The sequence below is a fragment of the Gopherus flavomarginatus genome, chromosome 8, assembly GCF_025201925.1.
Source record: "Gopherus flavomarginatus isolate rGopFla2 chromosome 8, rGopFla2.mat.asm, whole genome shotgun sequence".
NCBI classification, from domain to species: Eukaryota; Metazoa; Chordata; order Testudines; family Testudinidae; genus Gopherus; species Gopherus flavomarginatus.
The window spans coordinates 77,003,635-77,012,389 of record NC_066624.1 but is presented as its reverse complement, the minus strand read 5'-3'; positions in this window follow the sequence as shown (position 1 = coordinate 77,012,389).

Below are 8,755 nucleotides of genomic sequence, written 5' to 3'. Positions count from 1 at the left end.
CACTAAGCGCATTAAGTCGAGGGAGTGCATCCACAGTACCAAGGCTAGTGTCGACTTTTGGAGCGTTGCACTGTGGTAGCTATCCCACAGTTCCTTCAGTCTCCGCTGCTCATTGAAATTCTGGGTTGAGCTCCCAAAGCCCGATGGGGCAAAAACATTGTCAAGGGTGGTTCTGGATACATGTTGTCAGGCCCCCCACCCCCCAGTGAGAACAACAGCTGAGAATTGTTTCGCACCTTTTTTCCACGTAGACACCATACCATGGCAAGCATGGAGCTCGCTCAGAACGCCACGGCAGTTATGAGCACTGTAAACACCACTCGCAATATCCCACAGCATATGCAGCACCAGAACCTGCAAAACCAGGCGAGGAGGCTACGGCAGCGTGATGATGAAAGTGATGAAGACATGGACGCAGACTTCTCTCAAAGCATGGCCCCTGGCAATTTGGACATCATGGTGGTAATGGGGGAGGTTCACGCCCTGGAACGCCAATTCTGGGCCTGGGAAACAAGCAGAGACTGGTGGGACCGCATAGTATTGCAGGTCTGGGATGATTCCCAGTGGCTGCGAAATTTTCGCATGCGTAAGGGCACTTTCATAGAACTTTGTGACTTGCTTTCCCCTGTCCTGAATACCAAGATGAGAGCATCCTTCACAGTTCACAAGCGAGTGACGATAGACCTCTGGAAGCTTGCCATATGCCAGACAGCTACCGGTCAGCCAGGAATCAATTTGGAGTGGGCAAATCTACTGTGGGGGCTGCTGTGATCCAAGTAGCCAACATGATCACTGAGCTGCTGCTATCAAGGATAGTGACTTCAGGAAATGTGCAGGTCATAGTGGATGGCTTTGATGCAATGGGATTCCCTAACTATGGTGGGGCGATAGACGGAATGCATATTCCTATCTTTGGACTGGAGCACCAAGGCAGCCAGTACATAAACCGAAAGGGGTACTTTTCAATGGTGCTGCAAGCTCTAGTGGATCACAAGGGACGTTTCACCAACATCAACGTGGGATGGCCGGGAAAGGTACATGACGCTTATATCTTTAGGAATTCTGGTCTGTGTGAATGGCTGCAGCAAGGGACTTACTTTCCAGACCAGAAAATAACCGTTAGGGATGTTGAAATGCCTATAGTTATCCTTGGGGACCCAGCCTACCCCTTAATGCCATGGCTCAGGAAGCCATACACAGACACCCCGGACAGTAGTCAGGAGCTGTTCAACTATAGGCTGAGCAAGTTCAGAATGGTGGTAGAATGTGCCTTTGGACATTTAAAAGCGCATTGATGCAGTTTACTGACTCGGTTAGACCTCAGTGAAACCAATGTTCCCATTGTTATTACTGCTTGCTGTGCGCTCCATAATATCTGTGAGAGTAAGTGGGAGATGTTTATGGCGGAGTGGGAGGTTGAGGCAAATTCCTGGCTGCTGATTATGTGCAGCCAAACAGGGCGGTTAGAAGAGCACAGCAGGGCCTGCTGCGCATCAAAGAAGCTTTGAAAACCAGTTTCATGACTGGCCAGGCTACGGTGTGAAAGTTCTGTTTGTTTCCCCTTGATGAAAACCCACCCCCTTGGTTCACTCTACTTCCCTGTAAGCCAACCACCCTCCCCTTCCCCCTTTGATCACCGCTTGCAGAGGCAATAAAGTCATTGTTGTTTCAAATTCATGCATTCTTTACTACTTACACAAATGGAGGGATAACTGCCAAGGTAGCCCAGGAGAGGTGGGGGAGGAGGGAAACACCTGGTGGGGTGGTGGAGGAGGGGAGGAGGGAAGGATAAGGGCACACTGCACTTTAGAACTTATTGAATGCCAGCCTTTTCTTGCTTGGGCAGTCCTTTGGCGTGGAGTAGTTGGGTTTCTGGAGGGCCCTCCCCCATGTTCTTGGGTGTCTGGGTGAGGAGGCTATGGAACTTGGGGAGGAGGGTGGTTCATTACACAGGGGCTGCACAGGGGCGGTTTGTGCTCCTGCTGCCTTTCCTGCACCTCAACCATACGCCGGAGAATATCAGTTTGATCTTCTAGTAGCCTCAGCATTGCATCCTGCCTCCTCTCATCACGCTGACGCCACCTATCATCTTGCTCCTGCCACATGTCCTTGTGTTCATTTTGTGATTTCCTGCACTCTGATGGTGTCTGTCTCCACGCATTCTGCTGAGCTCTTTCAGTGTGGGAGGAAGGCATGAGCTCAGAGAACATTTCATCGCTAGTGTGTTTTTTTCACCTTCTAATCTTCGCTAGCCTCTGGGATGGAGATAATACGGGGAGCATTGAAACATTTGCAGCTGCGGGAGGAAAAAAAGGGAGAGTAGTATTTAAAAAGGCATTTTAGAGAACAATGGGTAGACTCTTTCACAGTGAACCAAGCTGTTAACATTACATGGTTTCAAACAGCAGTGCCCTCATTTCCCATACCAAGCACCTGTTGGGTTGGCCATTTAAAAGGAGGGGCTGCAGTTTTCGGGTTAACGTGTAGCACAAACCCAACTACCCTCCCCCACACACACAGACCTTATTCTCTGCGATGATCGCTTCACCCCTCCCCCCACCATGTGGCTAACAGAGGGGAACATTTCTGTTCAGCCACAGGCAAACAGCCCAGCAGGAATGGGCACCTCTGAATGTCCCCTTAATAAAATTCCCCTATTTCAACCAGGTGACCATGAATTATATCACTCTCCTGAGGATAACACAGAGAGATAAAGAACGAATGTTGCTTGAATGCCAGCAAACACTGGGACCATACGCTGCCATGCTTTGTTATGCAATGATTCCAGACTACGTGCTGCTGGCCTGGAGTGGTAAAGAGTCCTACCATGGAGAATGGAATAAGGCTGCCCTGCCCAGAAACCTTTTGCAAAGGCTTTGGGAGTACATCTAAGAGAGCTTCATTGAGATGTCCATGGAGGATATACACTCCATCCCCATACACGTTAACAGACTTTTCCAGTAGCTGTACTGACTGCAAATGCATCCCAAGTCTTCAGGGCAAATTAATCATTAAACACACTTTCTTTTAAACCATGTACAATATTTACAAAGGTTCACTCACCAGAGCTCCCTTATTTGCCTTCAAGGTCTGGGAGCCCGCTTTGGATGGGTTGGGAGAGTACTGGGTCCAGGATGATAAACAGTTCCTGGCTGTGGGGGAAAACATTTTCTCTGCTTGCTTGCTGTGTGTCATCTTCAATGTCCTCCTCATCATCTTCATCATCCCCAAAATCCACATCCCTGTTGTGTGAGAATCCACTGATGGAGTCCAGGCACAGGGGTGGGATAGTTGTAGGGGCACCCCCTAAAATGGCATGCAGCTCATCATAGAAGTGGCATGTCTGGGGCTCTGACCAAGAGCAGCCGTTTGCCTCTCCGGTTCTTTGGTACGCTTGCCTCAACTCCTTAAGTTTCACACGGCACTGCTGTGGGTCCCTGTTATAACCTCTGTCCTTCATGACCTTGGAGATTTTTTCAAATATTTGGGCATTTCATCTTTTGGAACGGAGTTCTGATGGCACGGATTCGTCTCCCCAAACAGCAATAAGATCCAGTACCACCCATTTGGTCCATGCTGGAGCTCTTTTGCGATTCTGGGACTGCATGGTTACCTGTGCTGATCAGCTCGCCACGCTGGCCAAACAGGAAATGAAATTCAAAAGTTCGTGGGGCTTTTCCTGTCTACCTGGCCAGTGCATCTGAGTTGAGAGTGCTGTCCAGAGCGGTCACAATGGAGCACTCTGGGATAGCTCCCGAAGGCCAATACCGTCGAATTGCGTCCACACTACCACAAATTCGACCCATCAAGGTTAATTTCAGCGCTAATCCCCTTGTCGGGGAGGAGTACCAAAATCGATTTTAAGAGTCCTTTAAGTCGATAAAAATGGCTTCGTCGTGTGAACGGGTGCAGGGTTAAATCGATCTAACGCTGCTAAATTCAACCTAAACTTGTAGTGTAGACCAGGGCAATGAGTACAGATTAAGGAATGGGAGGGACCAACAGATGTAAAGAGGGACTTGAAGAGAATTCAGCTGGAAAGCAGATATGTAAGGGATGGCTGTGTGGTACTGGACCTTACTATTCCTTGATTTACTGCCTTCAATACTATTTTCCCCTATGTTTCCTGAAGATACATTTACTCTCCTCCTTCCCTCAACCCATTTCTAGGAACACTGGGAACAAAACTATGTCCATATTTTTCATTTGTGTGTAAAGATATTTTGGAGTGTTGTGTTTTTATTTAGCAAATAATGATGTAAGTAAACATTAATTTTTATTTTACTTGTAGGTCTAGATATCTATTTAAAAGAAAAGAGAACATTGAAGCCAAATTCACCATTGGCTCCAAATGGTGCAAACCCATTGACTACAATAAAAGTTGCGCCTATTTTCATCAGCAATAAGCTTGCCGGATTGGCTGTAAAATAAATCAATGCAGAAGAGAACAGAGAGAAGTAAATAGACTGTGGCTGGCTTAGATAACCTGTCACTAGCTACAAGGTGCACAAACAAATGGCCAAATTACACACTAGGTGAGGTGTGTACAACTAATGTTGACTTGTGACTAAGGACTAAGGACAGAGCGTAAAGCTAATTTAAGATGAGGCCAGCTGGGATGAGAGAGAGAGAGAACAGATTATAATGCTGCAGAGTGAGAAGAAGAGGAAGGAATCCCATCGATAATGGAAAAGCAAGGGAACAGCTTGAGTAATGCAAAGGAGGCTTTAAAACAGAGTTTGATAAATTCATGAAAAGAATTATGTGAGGGGGTTACCTGTGATAGTGGGGGACTGGACTCCATGACCCAGGAGCTCCCTTCCACTCCTATATTCTTATGGTCGTGCCCCTGCAGCCAATGGTAGATATCATGGACTTCATGCACTGCTTCCATCCCATGGATTTTCCTGCACAGTGAATGAGATCCTCATGACAAGAGGGAAAATTATACTCATTTGATATCTTATGGACTTTAAAGTCTATTGCCTTTTATCAATTTTAAGGAACATTGTTAATGGACATCGCCTTGAAGATTTTGAAATATTAATTATGCTTCTGAGAATGACACATACTTGGTATCCACCAGTATTAGACTGATTTAATCTGGATTTTGTTTTGTTTTTTTGATAAATTGAAATCATAAGCATAAGTAATTAATTTTGTATTAACTATTGTTAGTTTTTAATCTTTATGTAGCACATAGAGTGTCAAGTAGAACAGTGGATGAAATTCACTCTAGTGCAGAAAACCTTCACAAAATCTGTACTCCACTTAAGTCTCCCTTAATGCATAAAAAAGTAGGTTGAGTAGGACCTTCTTATGCAGCTAGTGTTACTGAAGTCAATTGGACTATTCACACAGTAGCTCACTAATCGGCATGTGTATGTGTGGCAGAATTCGATACTAAATAAACATAGTAATAATTGTAATGGAAAATTATTAAAAAGATTACAAAGTATTTATAGATAGAACGTACTGTACTATGTGCCTCTGAGTGCTATTCTTCCAAAGTTAGAGAGATTAACCAAACACAGTTTATAAATCATTCAGATGTTGAGAAATATCAGATGGTCTGAAGGCATTTGGTCAGATTATTAACGATTAAGCCTGGTTGTTTGTCACTGCAAACAGTGGCCAAAAAAATGCAAAAAATCAAAATTTTAGTTGAAGAATAAAAAGGATAATGGCTTGGTAACCAATACAGTTATGAACATTAAGTTGTTCTTTGTGAGGAATTATGACAAAAATCAAGGCATAGATTTTCAAAAGGGGTTAGGCTGAATGGCAGCCGGGGGCCTAGTCTCCTTTGAAAGAGCCCCAACCCAAATAAATATCCTTCATTTTACAAAGAATATTGTTTAAACCATAGACTAACATGTAAATAATAATGTCAAGGCTTTTAAAAGCCCATACTCAGCTACACTAGACCACTATAGAGGCAAATTTGTGATGACAAAGAACATGTCACTTCTTATGGGAAAAAAATTCTCAAGTTACGGTTTTTGTCAAGGAAATTATGTCATGATAAACGTATATTCTCATTAATGTTGGATCAGCCTGAATAAGTTTGGATGCTCAGTTCAGTTAAGTACTCCAAAGTTGAGATGCTTCTCCAAATCTCTTGAACAGGTGATGTTGATCTGAAAAATCTTACACCAACAGACAATCTTGTGAGATTTTCAACCTGCTTCAGGTTTGACGAGAAAAACTTCAAAACCAGAAATACTTCCTTATGGTATTTTATTGCTTAGGCATTCACAATTCCAATCTCTAGCAAAATTTGGAACTGCAGTAGGTGCAAAAATGAAAAAAGTAATAGAGGAAAGGGAAATTATCAAACTTTTTTGAACCTTAAAAAGATTTTCTTCCAATCTGGTAAGTTGAGGAGATTGAGGCAATTGCCTATTCTTATGATTATGTAGCCGTTCAAAAAGGACATAAGTTCTTGGTTTTCCTATTTAAAACTGTAACTGGAAACTTTAGAATATCTCACTTTGTGGTCTACAACATATTTTTCATGTTCTGGATGTATTTAATCACCAGAGGAACCTGAAAACCATAGCTGGCTGGAATATTACAAGTACAGGAAAATTCCTGCATAATAAGGCTATGCTAAGAAGTCCTGGAGCTTTTTTGGAAAAGTGCAGAGAGGTTAAACAAGATGAAAATAATTAAAATCAGAATTATGAAAACATAGGAGCAGGAGCTCTCAGTATCCCAGATTGGTTTAGGACTTTAAACATGATCCAAGCTCCATATAAAAGAGAAAAAAAATATGCTGCTGGCATAAGAAGGTGCAGCTGCCTTGATGTCACATTTATGTCAGCTGCAAATTCAGCCCAAGGCATATGATTGGCTCCAACATCCGTCATGACTTGAGGTGTGGCTTTTGTGAGAGCTTTGAGGCTGGAGCACACTCACACACACAGCTGGAGAGAAATATATAATTACAGAGATTTGCATGACAGGTATATGACTCTAGAGCACCCACAACATCCCCGAAGTCTGTGAGCCTGAGTGAGCATGGCAGATCAGGTCATCCCTCTCAAGAATTACACAGCACAGACGTAAGCCAGTCTTCTGCAGCTGTGCCAGATACTGTGCTATGAACTCAGGCAAACATAGAAACTAGCAGTAGTATCCAAGAAAGTTGTTCTCTCTCTCTGCAGCTGTTGACCTGCAGCATAGGACCAAAGAACTGTGTGATAGTTTCTATTCAACATTTCTTCAAATTATATCAAAAAGGCATTCCTCTGGAAATGAGTATAGGACTTTCTCTATTTCATTTCATTCTCCTTGGCATTGCAAAGGGTTTTTCCTTTCTTCATCCTCTGCAAAATAAGCTGACAAGAAGAACCTCTGTGTTAAAAAAATCTCGAAGCAATTATTTCCATGGTGTATGTCCCCCTCATTTGTCATATGGACGATAGGACCTGATTCAAAGGTCACTGGAGACACTAAAAAGATTTCTGTTACCTTCCATGGGCTTTGGATCAGACCCACAGTCATTTGTTTTGCAATGAACAGCTTCTCTTTGTAAATTAATACATGATGCAAGGCTGGCAGGAACCTCTAAGGTCCTGAACACCACCAACTAAGAGCTGCAGGTTCTCAACATGTTTCTGATTAAGTCCCACACAGTTCCTAGGCACGGTGGTGGAAAATGGGGGTGAGTGGTATGTATCGTCCTTTCAGACTGACTACGAATGAAAACTGCTACAAGATATGGCCTGACCCTGTAACGTGCTGACCATGCACTTCTCTTTTTGACTTGAGAGGAAGGATGAGATGCTCAGTACCTCATGGGCACAGGCCCAAAGTATATCTTAGAAAAGCAAGAAACAGGAATATCAGAACAATCTACTATCCTGATAAAATTCATTCTATTTAACATCAGAGAGAACTGTGTTTCTCTTTTCTTAAAGCATGATCCACCAGGGGCTCAAGGGGCCACCCTCCACAGGTTGACCCACCTGTGATGCCCCAATTTTCACCACTGTCATGTAATTAGGATATGTTTTGTACAAAGTATGCCTTGTGAGGTATGATTCTAAAAGTCTTGATGTGCTAGACTTTAATATCTCATTGGATTGTGTGTGCTATCATCATATGTGAAGTTACGAAGTTTGGCTATGTATGTGTTACTGTAACATATTTGTAAGGTTGAAAACACCCATAAGCAGCCTTTCAGGTACAACAGTAAAAAGGCCAAATAATATTAATGGATTTTTGAGGAAATGCACACAAGGACAAGGATTACCCCAGGAACTATGTACAATAGAAACCTCTCAGAGATAGCATTGCACAATGGGAACTGTTTGACCTAGGTCACAGCAAAAGAGCTTTCCAATAGGTGGGAAGAAGATATAAAAAGGGGGGGACAATGACATCATGATGGTACCTCACTCTCCCTACAACAATACACCTGGAAACACCTGAGGAATAAAGACTGAACAGGTGGGAAGTGATGGTCCCAAGCTAAGGGATTGCCTGTGTATGAAAATTGGGAAACCCAAGCTGCAAAACCAAGGCAGCTTGTGCCTTAAGAATCTGCCAGCCTGTTTATCACTCAGGGTGAGAATTTGCTAATTTATATCCTACCTATCTGGTGTTAAGCTCAGTTTTGTTTATTTATGAAGGTAATCTGCTTTGATCTGTTTTCAGTCACTTATAATCACTTAAAATCAATCCTTTTGCAGTTAATAAACGTTTTATATTTTAATCCAAATCAGTGTGCATTTGACTGAGATGTCTG